The sequence below is a fragment of the Entelurus aequoreus genome, linkage group LG18 (genome assembly GCF_033978785.1).
Source record: "Entelurus aequoreus isolate RoL-2023_Sb linkage group LG18, RoL_Eaeq_v1.1, whole genome shotgun sequence".
Classification (NCBI taxonomy): Eukaryota; Metazoa; Chordata; class Actinopteri; order Syngnathiformes; family Syngnathidae; genus Entelurus; species Entelurus aequoreus.
The window spans coordinates 35,234,698-35,250,054 of NC_084748.1; the positions used below are offsets into that span (position 1 = coordinate 35,234,698).

Sequence of the window (15,357 nt, forward strand, 5' to 3'; positions counted from 1 at the left end):
AGACGAATCATGAAGTTAAACATAAACCACTCCTCAGTTTGTCTCCAAGTAATTTCCCTCCTAAGGTCCTTCCTTTTAGACGCTCTCTTATCAAATGTTTTCTCATCAGTCCTGTGGCTTTACGTTTGCTGCGGTCGCTGCTAATAACCCCACATCTCGGCTGAGCAGCACAAGCAGCTTCGTACTGCTTCCATAAATCTTCATGATGGGGAATTTTAAGGTGATTTTTCCCATTTTATTGTGTTAAAACGTGTCTTTAACCATCCCCGTTTAATTTTTGCAGAACACCTTTTTCAAATTACGAGTGAAATGTCTTCTTCTGACATGCTAAAGAACGCCAACACTTTTCTCTGTACACCACAGGCCGCGCACGCAGTATCATGACATCACAGATATAACATACTGTATGGGAGGGGAGGGGTTAAGGAGACAGGTGGCAACACAAGCCACAACAGAGAGTCCAATGGCAAACAGGGAGATGATAAGTCTTTTATCAGTCTTTATCATTATCGGCTCAATTATCGGAATTAAGGGAGGAGAGACGTCATAATTGCTGTTATCGGTCGATGATTATCGGCAGCTGCAAATATCATGTATTCCTAATTAAGTTAAATATAATCACATATAGAAACCACAGTTGTATTGCAAGTACCATTAAAAATAGTTACTAAATAAATTAGAAGTTACTCACCAGTTACTTAGTACCTAAGTAGTCTTTTCACGGAATACTTACTTAAAGGGGAACTGCACTTTTTGGGGAGTTTTGCCTATCGTTTACAGTCATTATGAGAGACAAGAACACACGTCTTTTTTTTTATTAGGATTTTAAAAATGATAAAAAAAAGCTTGGACGATGTGGCTGGATGGGCCGCATGTTTGACATCCCTGCGCTAGACGAATGTCACCGAGCTGCGACTAAGTTTGCGGTCAAAAGCTTGCAACTGTTTGCTACAGTAGACAATCCTAATTTTCGGTAGGTGAATGTTCAATGGTAGTCAGAGAAAAAGTTGCATGTCCCCCCCACCAGATTTTCTCTTAGTCATTATATTGTGCAGGTGAAACTTAAAAATTGAATTTCGTGTACAAGTCCATTTGTGTCAGCAAATACCTTCAAATGTGAAACTAGGCATAATAAATTAAAAATGTGGAAATTACACAAGAATGTAACATTTAGTAACACATTATATTAACTTATTGCATGCAATGTGAGATATGTCAAGCCTTTATTATCATTTTGATGATCTTGGCTTATACTTTTTGAAACCTTACATTTTCTGAGATTTTCAATTCCAGGATTGCATAAACTGTAAACCATAATCATGAAATTATAACAAACAAAGGCTTGACATATCACACTTTGCATGTAATGAGTTAATATCGTATGTTACTAAATGTTACATTCTTGTGTAATTTTCCACATTATTTATGTTGTTAAATTATACAGCAGAATATTTATTTATTACACTTATTTTCCAAAAAGTACCTTTTTTTTCTTCTATGCTACTACGCATGTGACCTCATTGTTAGGCTTTGTAGGGTCATGTTACCTCTAAACTAAACAAAATTGAGGCTAATCCATCTTTTTTTTGGTCTTTCTTTCCAAATAAGAATCGATAAGAGAATTGTTAAGGAACCGAATCGTTAAGCAGACATGAAAGTGGAATCGGAACAGGAAAAATCTTATCAATACTAATGACATAGTAAGTGGAGTGATGCGGACACGTTTGTTACTGGATACAGTTTAATACACTGCGGCCTTGGAGACTTTGTGTCTGTATTTAATATTGTTTAATATTTGTTTATATTTTAGACTGCAATATTGTTCAATTAGGGACACTTATTACTTATATCTAGCTTGTGTGCTACTGTTTGCTTCGCTGTTCCGGACAGTTAATACACTATATTGCCAAAAGTATTTGGCCACCCATCCAAATGATCAGAATCAGGTGTCCTATTCACTTGGCCCGGCCACAGGTGTATCAAATCAAGCACTTAGACATGGAGACGGTTTCTACAAACATTTGTGAAAGAATGGGCCGCTCTCAGGAGCGTGGGACTGTCATAGGATGCCACCTGTGCAACAAATACAGTCGTGAAATTTCCTCGCTCCTAAATATTCCAAAGTCAACTGTCGGCTTTATCATAAGAAAGTGGAAGAGTTAGGGAACAACAGCAACTCAGTAGTAGGCCACGTAAACTGACAGAGAGGGGTCAGCGGATGTTGAAGCGCATAGTGCAAAGTGGTCGCCGACTTTCTGCACAGTCAGTTGCTACAGAGCTCCAAAGTTCATGTGACCTTCCAAATAGACCACGTACAGTACGCAGAGAGCTTCATGGAATGGGTTTATCTAAGCCATGAACGTCGCCACTGGACTCTAGAGCAGTGGAGACGCGTTCTCTGGAGTGATGAATCACGCTTTGTCTGGGTTTGGAGGTTGCCAGGAGAACGGTACATTTCGGACTGCATTGTGCCGTGAAATTTGGTGGAGGAGGAATTATGGTGTGGGGTTGTTTTTCAGGAGTTGGGCTTGGCCCCTTTGTTCCAGTGAAAGAAACTTTGAATGCTCCGGGATACCAAAAACATTTCGGACAATTCCATGCTCCCAACCTTGTGGGAACAGTTTGGAGCGGGCCCCTTCCTCTTCCAACATAACTGTTCCCCAGGGCACAAAGCAAGGTCCATAAAGACATGGATAACAGAGTCTGGTGTGGATGAACTTGACTGGCCTGCACAGAGTCCTGACCCGAACCCGATAGAACACCTTTGGGATGAATTAGAACGGAGACTGAGAGCCAGGCCTTCTCGACCAACATCAGTGTGTGACCTCACCAATGCGCTTTTGGAAGAATGGTCGAAAATTCCTATAAATACACTCTGCAACCTTGTGGACAGCCTTCCCAGAAGGGTTGAAGCTGTAATAGCTGCAAAAGATAGACCGACAATATATTGAACCCTATGGGTTAGGAATGGGATGGCACTTCAAGTTCATATGTGAGTCAAGGCAGGTGGCCAAATACTTTGTATGTCTAGCTTTCGCTAATCCGATACTTGTTAAGTTGTTTGTATCGGATCGATATCCGATATTATTATCATATCGGGACACCCCTAATCATTACTTTCAATTCTCACTAAATCTAAATCTTTTCGCTCCTTTTTTTGTTACTTGTTCTGTTCAACTTTATATCAGCAATATGCAGCAGGCCAACAAAACTTAAGCTGCGGGCCGCAAATGGCCCCCGGGCCACACTTTGTACACCTCTGGGATAAGAATGAAAAACCATTAACTACAGAACTATACAAAAAGGATCCTATGGACAAGCATCAAGAGAGAGGATTATGGATCATACACAGGAAGTAGTTTGTTGTTCTGAGTGTGGCCGTTGCAGACATAAATGCAGACATAAATAGAAAGAATTTGCGTAAGTAATGATGGCGACGGTCTAATTTTGGTGACGCTGAAAAGGCCGTCGATTAGTGCGCTGTGTATGCGTCATGTGTCTCATTAGAGCAGAGAGAAGACAGATGGAGGGACATTACAAACTTGGCTACGGTCTGTCACAGGAGAGGACGTCCCCGACTAGTTCAGCGGCAATTAAACTAATAAGGGAAAATAAAAGCGCACATTCACGTGTCTGTGGGGACAAGATGATGACGACCACGATGATGAGAGAGAGGCTATAAACAGACACATGCTCCACTTTGTACACTGCTCCGTGGATCTGTAACCGTGGTTCTCAAACTTTGTTCATCAAGTACCACCTCGGAAAAAACATGGCTCTCTAAGTACTAACATAACGACCAACATTAAAATACAGTAGCATACAGTAGCTAAGTATTTATTAAAAACAAGGCAGAGGTTTTTTTAGGAAGTATATTTAATATTTGTGGCCACTTTAACATTGCACACAGTTTGAACAGTAACAATGTGTTTGAATATAGAAATAATAAAATGCTGTACTTGGATGAAGTGATTCTTTGGCGTAACACTAGATAATAATAATACTTTCTAATAGGGATGTCCGATAATATCGGACTGCCGATGTCATTGGCCGATAAATGCTTTAAAATGTAATATCGGAATTTATTGGTATCGGTTTCATGATTATCGGTATCGGTTTCAAAAAGTAAAATGCATGACTTTTTAAAACGCCGCTGTGTACACGGACGTAGGTAGAAATACAGAGCGCCAATAAACCTTAAAGGCACTTCCTTTGCGTGCCGGCCCAGTCACATAATATCTGCGGCTTTTCACACACACAAGTGAATGCAAGGCGTACTTGGTCAACAGCCATACAGGTCACACTGAGGGTGTCCGTATAAACAACTTTAACACTGTTACAAATATGCGCCACACTGTGAACCCACACCAAACAAGAATGACAAACACATTTCGGGAGAACACCCACACCGTAACACAACATAAACACAACAGAACAAATACAAATACCCAGAACCCCTTGCAGCACTAACTCTTCCGGGACGCTACAATATACACCCCTCCCCCACCTCAACCCCGCCCACCTCAACCTCCTCATAGTCTCTCTCAAGGAGAGCATGTCCCAAATAGCAAGCTGCTGTTTTGAGGCATGTTAAAAAAAAAGAAGCACTTTGTGACTTCAATAATAAATATGGCAGTGCCATGTTGGCATTTTTTTTCCATAACTTGAGTTGATTTATTTTGGAAAACCTTGTTACATTGTTTAATGCATCCAGCGGGGCATCACAACAAAATTAGGCATAATAATGTGTTAATTCCACGACTGTATATATTGGTATCAGTTGATATCGGTATCGGTAATTAAGAGTTGGACAATATCGGAATATCGGATATCGGCAAAAAAGCCATTATCGGACATCTCTACTTTCTAATATTTAAGTATTAGAAAGTTTAATGCAGTGCATGTACACACAGTTATGTACAGTATCTACGAGAGGTCCACTGATACTGTGCCTAAACAAAACATGGCTGCTGAAGAAAAAAGGCCTTCTAACTTTTGCCAATTATTTGTGTCCTTTTTGCCGCACTTTGAAAGAAGGGATCAGAAAGTAGAAGCGTAGGAGAAGAGAATTAACCCAAGTCCCATTTGCATCAAAGCCCTTTCAGGGGTTTTCACCACTTGATTTGACATAATCAGCAATGACACTAGGCCATGTCTACACTAAGTCATTTAAAGGCCTACTGAAATGAAATGTTCTTATTTAAACGGGGATAGCAGATCCATTCTATGTGTCATACTTGATCATTTTGCGATATTGCCATATTTTTGCTGAAAGGATTTAGTAGAGAACATCGACAATAAAGTTTTGGTCGCTGATAAAAAAAGCCTTGCCTGTACCGGAAGTAGCGTGACGTCACAGGTTGAAGGGCTTCTCACATCTGCACATTGTTTACACCAGCAGCGAGAGCGATTCGGACCGAGAAAGCGACGATTACCCCATTAATTTGAGCCAGGATGAAAGATTCGTGGATGAGGAACGTGAGAGTGAAGGATTAGAGTGCAGTGCAGGACGTATCTTTTTTCGCTCTGACCGTAACTTAGGTACAAGGGCTCATTGGATTCCACACTTTCTCCTTTTTCTAATGTGGATCACGGATTTGTATTTTAAACCACCTCGGATACTATATCCTCTTGAAAATGAGAGTCGAGAACGCGAAATGGACATTCACAGTGACTTTTATCTCCACGACAATACATCGGCGAAGGACTTTAGCTACGGAGCTAACGTGATAGCATCGGACTTAACTGCAGATAGAAACAAAATAAATAAGCCCCTGACTGGAAGGATAGACAGAAGATCAACAATACTATTAAACCCTGGACCTGTAACTACACGGTTAATGCTTTCCAGCCTGGCAAAGCTTAACAATGCTGTTGCTAACGACGCCATTGAAGCTAACTTAGCTACGGGACCTCACAGAGCTAAGCTAAAAACATTAGCTATCCACCTACGCCAGCCCTCATCTGCTCATCAACACCCGTGCTCACCTGCGTTCCAGCGATCGACGGCGCGACGAAGGACTTCACCCGATCATCGATGCGGTCGGCGGCTAGCGTCGGATAGCACGTCTGCTATCCAACTCAAAGTCCTCCTGGTTGTGTTGCTGCAGCCAGCCGCTAATACACCGATCCCACCTACGGCTTTCTTCTTTGCAGTCTCCATTGTTCATTAAACAAATTGCAAAAGATTCACCAACACAGATGTCCAGAATACTGTGGAATTTTGCGATGAAAACAGAGCTGTTTGTATTGGGATACAATGTGTCCCAAAACTTCCGCTTCAACCATTGACGGCACGAGGAAACGTCATCATATCTAGACGTTTTCAACCAGAAGTTTCCCGGGAAATTTAAAATGGCACTTTTTAAGTTAACCCGGCCGTAATGTTAAGATTTCATCATTGATATATAAACTATCAGACTGCGTGGTCGGTAGTAGTGGCTTTCAGTAGGCCTTTAAAATCCCATCTTAAAACTCATTTGAATACTCTAGCCTTTAAATAGACCCCCCTTTTAGACCAGTTGATCTGCCGTTTCTTTTCTGCTAGATCCACCCGACGTCCATTGCACCGGTCGCCCAGGGGTCCCCTCCAAGGTTTCTCATTGTCATCACATTGGGTTGAGTTTTTTCTTGCCCTGATGTGGGATCTGAGCCGAGGATGCCGTTGTGGCTTGTGCAGCCCTTTGAGACACTCGTGATTTAGGGCTATATAAGTAAACCTTGATTGATTGATTAGGTTTGAAAATGAAAAATATCAAAATGGCCCTGCATGCTTTACCTTTTTAGTGAGCGGCCCTCGGGGGGAAAAGTTTGACAGCTGGTTACCTGACATTTGAGCCTTTTCAAAGCACAGTACAGTCCCCACGTTGCTGCATGCTTATGAAACGGATGTAGTCACGTGATGTCTGTTCTCATCATCATCATGACAAGTTGCAAGTCTGACCTTCCTCCTCCTCCTCCTCCTCCTCCTCCTCCTCCATCCAGCACACACACTTTGCCATGCAGGGGATTGCAAGGAGTGCAAACACAGCTGCAGTGCACTCGAAGCGACACTAGGGGCGGAGTTTGACCTCGCAAGTCTCCAAACATCACTAATCCGCGTCGGACGTTCTGGCCACAAACCATCACTTGCATGGCCTCGTTTATCACTCACACACACACACACACAAGCGCACACCAACCGGGAAGGGGACGGCGGTGGGGGGGTGAATTTGAAGCCAAATGAAAGTGTCCCGGGCAGCTCTGTGGCAGCGAGCAGACGGCTGAGGCTGCAGCCTGCGTGTCGGAGGGATTGCCAATGGTGCACTATGACAGATAGCGCTGCACGTTTCTGCAGTATCGGCGCTCCTTGCCCGCCTTGGATTCGCACGAACCGGGGAAAAAAACTGAAAAAATAAACCCCCAAAACAAAACACTGGATTCTTGCGACCCCCGTCTCGGACTTCCTGCATTTTTTTTTAAAGGTGAGTCTGCATGGGTGTTGTTGTTGTTTTTTTGAGCAGTGCCCTTGCAAAACATCAGCTTGTTTTTTTTAAATGCACATGTTATCGACGTGCATGGGGGTTTAAATGCACATTGATCATTGGGAAAGCTGCACGGTGCACAGTGTTATGTCACACTTGTATAGCAGCCCCCCCACACCCCCCAATCCCCCTTAAATGGACATCACATAGTGTCACACAGTGCATGGTGCAAAAACGTGGGGGGCACCAGGGGCACTTTACTTAAGGATTTACATAACAACATCAGTGGTCATTAATTAAATATATCTGTCAGTATTATTTTGTATTTAAATACATGATGTTGTTAAAATGTAGAACGTGACTTGCCTATTTTTGTTTTATTTTCCCTATTTAGGTTGAGCTAATAACACAGAAGAAGCCATAACTCAATGTGTCATTTGGAATAAAATGGCTCTTATTATTGATAGGAGCTCCCCTTCCTCTCCCTATCAAAGTGATAATTCATTATGGCCATTAAAGATTAATGATCCAGTGCGAAGCTGCAGAAATTCGAAATGTTCACCAGAGCAGACGCCATGACTGACTTGTCTGCTTGATGAATGATGCAGTTGAAAGTTTACACTTGATGACGGTGATGTTGTTTACACACCCTCAGGTTACTTCAGTGGGTACACCTGTACACTTCATTCATGGCACAGGAGCCTAAAATTATGCTTTTAATAAAGTTTTCATCTGTTTTGGTCCACAATTTATAGACGTATTAATCCAACATAGGGATTAGGGCTGTGAATATTTGGGTGTCCCACGATTCGATTCAATATCGATTCTTGGGGTCACGATTCGATTCAAAATCGATTTTTTTTTTTCAATTTAACACGATTCTCGATTCAAAAACAATTCTCTATTCATTCAATACATAGGATTTCAGCAGGATCTACCCCAGTCTGCTGACATGCAAGCAGAGTAGTAGATTTTTGTAAAAAGCTTTTATAATTGTGAAGGACAATGTTTTATCAACTGATTGCAATAATGTAAATTAGTTTTAACTATTAAATGAACCAAAAATATGACTTATTTTACCTTTGTGAAAATATTGGACACAGTGTGTTGTCAAGCTTATGAGATGCGATGCAAGTGTAAGCCACTGTGACACTATTGTTTTGTTTTTTTATTTTTTATAAATGTCTAATGATAATGTCAATGAGGGATTTTTAATCACTGCTATGTTGAAATTGTAACTAATATTGATACTGTTGTTGATAATATTCATTTTTGTTTCACTACTTTTGGTTTGTTCTGTGTCGTGTTTGTGTCTCCTCTCAATTGCTCTGTTTATTGCAGTTCTGAGTGTTGCTGGGTCGAGTTTGGTTTTAGAATTGGATTGCATTGTTATGGTATTGCTGTGTATTGTTTTGTTGGATTGATTAATAAAACAAACAAAAAAAATAAAAAAATAGATTTTTAAAAAATGAGAATCGATTCTGAATCGCACAACGTGAGAATCGCGATTCGAATTCGAATCGATTTTTTCCCACACCCCTAATAGGGATGTAACCATATGACAATGTGATATTATTGCGGTTATAATTATTACTGCAGTATGTGCTCAAAAAGTACACAAACTGAAATCCTTTGATCAAGTTATTGTTTTTTAATAAGTAAAATAAATAGACACACTGTAAAAAAAAAAAAGCCACTGTTTTTCATGTTTTGTGTTTCTTATGCTTTACTGATAGTGTTTTATTCTTAGTATTGTAACAAATAAAATCTATTTTTATTTATCATTTCTGCCAGGCGCTGTGGCGTCCTACTCTGTTCAGTGGTGCTTGAACACACCGTAAAAATAGTATAGAGTTTAGAACAGTGGCGTCAAATGTACGGCCCGCGAACAAGTTTTATCCGGCCCGCGGGATGAGTTTGCTAAGTATAAAAATTAGCCGAAATTTTTGAATGAACGAAACTCCTGTTCTAAATGTCTTCACTAGATGTCGCAATAGCAATTATTTGTATCTTTGTAGATGATGCTACGTATGTAAAAAAAAAAAAAACACATGTTAGTGCACCAGTCGAGGAAAATGAGCAAACTACATAAATACCATCCTGTAATTTGATTTTGATCCATTTTTTTTTATCTTGATAGATTGAAAATTAACACCAATGAGTTGACTGATGAACATTATCACATGATTTATTCAGAAAGTATAAATAACGACAAATAAAGATAGAGTACTATTAACCGCAACATGTAAGTGTAAAAAAAACCCCAACAACATTATGATTTTTACATTTTCAGAATGTCCTTGTTTTATTTTCAAACAAAGAAAACAATCTGAAGTTGCCTTTGTTTTTAAGTTATCATGCTGTGATTTTACCAGTCCGGCCCACTTCGGAGTAGATCTTTCTCCATGTGGCCCCTGATCTAAAATGAGTTTGACACCATTGGTATAGAATAATGCACCTGGGGATAGGTTGATTGGTAACACTAAATTGGCCCTATAGTGTGTGAATGTGAGTGTGAATGTTGTCTATCTGTGTTGGCCCTGTGATGAGGTGGCGACTTGTCCAGGGTGTACCCCGCCTTCCGCCCAAATGCAGCTGAGATAGGCTCCAGCACCCACCGCGACCCCGAACGGGACACGCGGTAGAAAATGGATGGATGGGTTTAGAATAATCAATCTTTTGTAAGAGAGCACAGCTTCTAGGTTCAATGTACACAATTGAATAGCTTAGTTGCTCAGACAGCAATGTGTTTATATAAGTTTATGTTGGGGTATGTCATTTATTAATGGGGAATAGTGTAAATATCTCTTGTTTTCATGTTAGCACTTAAGCTAGCAAGCTGGCGCCAGTCGGTCTGTGAGTTTATGAAAGTGCAGTTATCAATTAAAGTTTTTGATCATTTCAATTTAAAACGGTAATACTAACTATCAGGGGTTTTAACACAGTTATTTTTAATACTGTTTATCGTTACATCCCTAATCCAACAATATGAATGATGTAGTTTTTTTTCAGTGTTGTAAGCATCATATTGAGAGGCCATTTGGATTTACAGGGGTACCTCAATTTACGAGTAATTTGAGATACGGGCTGACTCTCAGCTTTTTGTTATGTTTTGAGTTGCGAGCATAACTTGATTTATGAACATTTTCACCGTCCGTATCAGTAATATTTGTAATATGGTTTTGCCATTTGAGCAATAAAGAGTATATATAATATACTGGTCCTCAAACTTTTTTCCACCAAAAATTCAGTCGGACATTTAAAAGATTCCGCTCCGAATATCTTTCCGTAGATTTTCCCTCACTGAAGTAACGCTTATGCACTCTGACCATGTTATCAGATCAGTCATATTGGAAATACGCAAATATTGGAACGAGATGTGTTGTTTATCATTCCCAATCCTTACGTAAGACAAGAACATAAACGGTTAGCTTTTTTATGCATTCGAAATCGTAAAAATAAATAGCCTAGCAATTGAGTCAACAGATCAAGGGTCCTCTGTTGAGCTCATTATACTCTCTCTGAAAACATCCAGAAACCGCCAACAATACTCCATTTACATGTTGTGACCTGAAAATTAACCAAATATGAGCTATATTATTATTTTAAGCGACAACGCAGACAGCCCTTTTTTGCATTGACAGCAGTGAGCTAATGCTAGCTTACACTGCTATTGTTGACACACTGAGCCGGCGGCTGCCTCTGCTTCGTCTCAAACTTGCTAAAAGTTAATTTTAGATTATTATTCATGCATCTCTCACCTTCTAGTAGAGAAATGTGGCCATGGAGTGAAAGACTGGTCTACTTTCACATCGTCCAAGATGGTGAAAATGACACTAGTTGCTGCAAATTTTTTCAACACTTTTTGTGGACTGTGATTAATTCTTCATCTAAACGGGATTACGTAAGCGTCCTGTCGGTCGACATCCCAGCGAGAGTGGAAATTGTACAGTAAGTGTTTGCTTTATCATGGTTTATTATAGTTAGATTGTATGTCGAGCACCTAGCAATGCTGTTGATCAGGGGTCCCCAAACTTTTTGACTCGGGGGCCGCATTGGGTTAAAAAAATTTGGTCAGGGGCCGGGCTGTACACACACACACATATATATATATATATATATATATATATATATATATATATATATATATATATATATATATATATAAAGAACTTGAATACACCTCACGGTGATGCTTGGACACGTCATCAGTGATAAACCCGGGGTCATAGGGTGTTTCGGGTCTTTAATCATCAGACACCCTCGCCCGGGCGACCCAGCCGGGGGTGATCAGACCCCGGCCTGTGTCCAAGTAGCGCACCACGGATCCCCCCTACGGATCCACAGCCACCGGGAGGCCTTTTCTGCGGCCTCTAGGATGTTCTTATATATATACACACACATATATACATTGTCTTTATATTCCAGCGGGTTAATCTGTTTTGTCATTTAACATCAATTAACATTGATGTTCATCAACATTTAACATTGTCACGTTATCGATGGGAAAATACATTTTTAGACAATATGATTTGCCTGAGCGGCTAGGAGACACCGAGAGTAACAAGCGGTAGAAAATGGATTAGAAATGGAAGATTTAAAAAAAAAAAAAAAAAAAAAAAATACTTTGGACTTCCCGTGGGCCGGATTTTGGATGCTGGGGGGCCGGATCCGGCCCGCGGGCCGTAGTTTGGGGACCCCTGCTGTTGATCCTCTGGTGTTACAATAAAGCTGCATCCGTTAAGCACACAACTTTTAAAACGTATTACTCATCCTCTGTTCAGGCTCAAAAGTATAAGGTTCTGGATCATAATTTTGCTTGATTAGCATTGTTGTTGATGGGTAAGGGATCTGTGGTTCCTCAGTCTACATCACGGATCACATGACTGGATGGTTCATTAACTCTCAAAATGGCTCGGGAATCTCTGTGACATTGATACTATTTTGATCTATTTTTGGGCAAACTTTGGAAGTGTTTTGGTGTCATAAATCAGATATAGATGATAATAGCTTCAATATAGAGGTAACTTGTGTTTCCAATATACTGGTAATTGAATATGTTTTTACAATTATTAAAATTTTGACTACCACATAGAGATATGTTTTAATTGCTGATGCAGGTTTATTGATTTTTTAAATGCGCCAGGAAAAAAATGGTTTAGTGAGATCCTGAGATAGTTCTGTGAGATGCTTAGATAGTTTTGTGAGGTCCTGAGATAGCTTTGTGAGATCCTGAAATTGTTTTTTGAGATCCTTGGAGCATGAATAAGATGGTGGCTATGGGTTTGTTCATTCTTCTTGTCTCACAAACGAAATCAAACTACGGCGTGACATCAAGACCGTCACCAAAGAAGTCTGCATTTATGTGATGTGTCTGTAAAGGTATGCAACTGAAACTCAGCTCTGATGCCGGATTAGACTTTATGTGTTCCAAGCCCATTCAATTTCATCAAAGTAGGGGTGTAACGATTGATCGATATATTGATAGATTGATTTATATTCCTAAATTTCAAGTATATCAATCTGTGCTCGGCAAGTTTGCCTTGCGGAAAGTCGGTATTGATCCAAGATCGATTTAAAAGGGAATCGATCGATTGTATCAATACTAGCAAAAAATATCATTGGATTTAGGAATGGCAGACTTTATATGAAGTTTGGCACTTTTAATGATAAGGACGTTAAACATTAAGTATTTTGCCCATCTGTGGCATCATCAAAACAAAAATGGCGGATACCTACGATAGTCGAGAAAGGTCATAATACATGCAAATGCCACAAGACAATATCATAAATTACAACACAAAAACTTTCAGCTACAGCCCGATTGCAAAAGCCACAACAAAGACAGGCAACACAACACTAGTATGAAGCTGCTACACAACTTTAAGTAAAAAAAAAGGCAACGGAATTGACAGCGGAGCAAGTTACGGCGACGCATCGACTTCTGGAACACAAGGAGAAGTCATTTGATGAGAAACAAATAAATAGAAGAGATGGATCAAGAACGTTATGGAAATTAGGAAGCGAGTGGCTAACACCATCAACAGAAATGAGGGGGCATACATGCTTCCGCACACCTGGGAAAACTGTCCGTCAGGGAGGAGAACAGATACTGTATGGCCGGGTCGGGGAACTTTATTTAGCAGGTAAATTCACTGTTAAAATGTTGGTTACTGTACTTTAATTGAAAATTGCTTGAATGTTGTTAATGTGAGCTGAAAAGGAATCCTTTTGTTAATTCAACCTAAAGTGTTGGTTGCACTTTACTCAGTTAAGATGTGAATGCATTGGCCATTAATTGTTGTTTACGTGCTTGTTTATCCATAATTCATTTAGAATTCAAGATGAGAAGCAGATACTAAAGTTCAGCTATTCTATAATAAAGGTCAAAAGGAGGTTTCAATGACAAAAAAATGCTTGGAATAGCTTTCTGCATCAAATAATATTGAGTTAAGAAGAACCGCAGGTGCAGGTTAGATTCAGTGTTGATCTAAGCTCCAAGATGCAGAGACAGCAGTTGAAGTGCAGGTAAAAAAAAAAAACTTTTAGTAGGGAAAACACAAAACTAGTGCAAAGCAAACTGAAATTGTTATTATGCGTTGCCCGGATCATAGTTTGTTTACGTTTTGTCTCTTGTTGGCTTAGTTCTGCTTGTCATGGTTAATTACTGTTTTCACCTATCTCTGATCAGTGTTCGGGGCGCTCACCTGTTTCTGAGTGCTAATCAGAGAGCTATTTAGTACTGCCTTTTCCCGTCACTCAGTCTGGTGCTTTTATTTGCTTAATGCAACTGTCACGTTGGTTCATAGTTGTTTCTCGTACGCTAAGTTCCGTCTTAGTATTTTCCCTGTGAGCTACTCCGTTAGCTTCCCGTGTGCAGTCGGCACACTCTCCTTGTGTTTGCATGTTTTGTTAGTTTTTGTATTTTTGTATTTGATTTATTGTGAGAATAAATCATCTCCTACCTGCACGCTGTCCCTGGAGTTCCTGCTGTCCTCGTCGGAAGAACAATCCGCATCATCATGCCGCCTCGACACCGACCACGTTACAGAAATAGTTCAGCAAGGAAGTGCACAAAAAGTTACAAGCATAGGAAACATAGGGAATGCAGTGCAGCACGTAAAACGTAAAGCAATCATCCAGCTCTGTCCCATTGACGAGGCTGGCTGAAGAGGCTTCCTGATTGGCAACCGGGGAAAGGTGTGTCCCGATGGCCAATAAGGCACAGGTAAAGAAAGCCAGCAATAGGACCAGACAAAAAGTGGTGGCAAATGCAGGTGAAGTAGCGAAAGTTGTTTAAGAGGGCTTTGACTCCCATTTGCTGCATTTTGCAAGCGTTTTTTTTATCATTTTTAAAATCCTAAAAGAAAAAAAGACATGCGTGTTCTTGTCTCTCATAATGATTGTGAACAATAGACAAAGTTCCAAAAAAGTGCCGTTCCCCTTTAACCAATCTTGATCAAATTTGTGTGCTTGTTAGTCCCCCGCAGGTTGTGAAATATCCAACTAATCACCCTAAATTCACAAAGGGGGTCTTGTAGAACGCATTGAGCAGTGTGAGAAATTTTAGGTCAATCCCACTTATAACAGTGCTATCATCTAAACATCTAACTATGCCAGGGGTCGGCAACCTTTACCACTCAAAGAGCCATTTTGGCAAGTTTCACAAATTAAAGAAAGTAATGGGAGCCACAAAAAATTTTTTAAAATGAAAAACACAGCATACAAAGCTTAAACGCTTTGTGCTATGTTAACTAGGGGTCTCCGACACACGCACCGGCACGCACTTTAATGTGGAAATTTGATGTTAGTGCAGCCCGCGAGTTTTGAATGAATGGCGCTTGATAGCGTCATACTTGCCAACCCTCTCATTTTTCCCCGGAGACTCCCGAAT

The 15,357-nt window shown here is 40.2% G+C and overlaps 1 protein-coding gene across 1 annotated transcript in view; it reads left to right on the forward strand.

Annotated features, from left to right (window-relative positions):
* The first annotated feature begins 7,123 nt into the window (after window positions 1–7,123).
* The window catches only part of usp53b (ubiquitin specific peptidase 53b), a 94,205-nt gene continuing 85,971 nt past the window's right edge, over window positions 7,124–15,357 (forward strand). The window contains exon 1 of the mRNA XM_062027064.1: window positions 7,124–7,463. The gene's annotated coding sequence lies outside the window, so the exon portion shown is untranslated. The remainder of the gene's footprint in view (window positions 7,464–15,357) is intronic.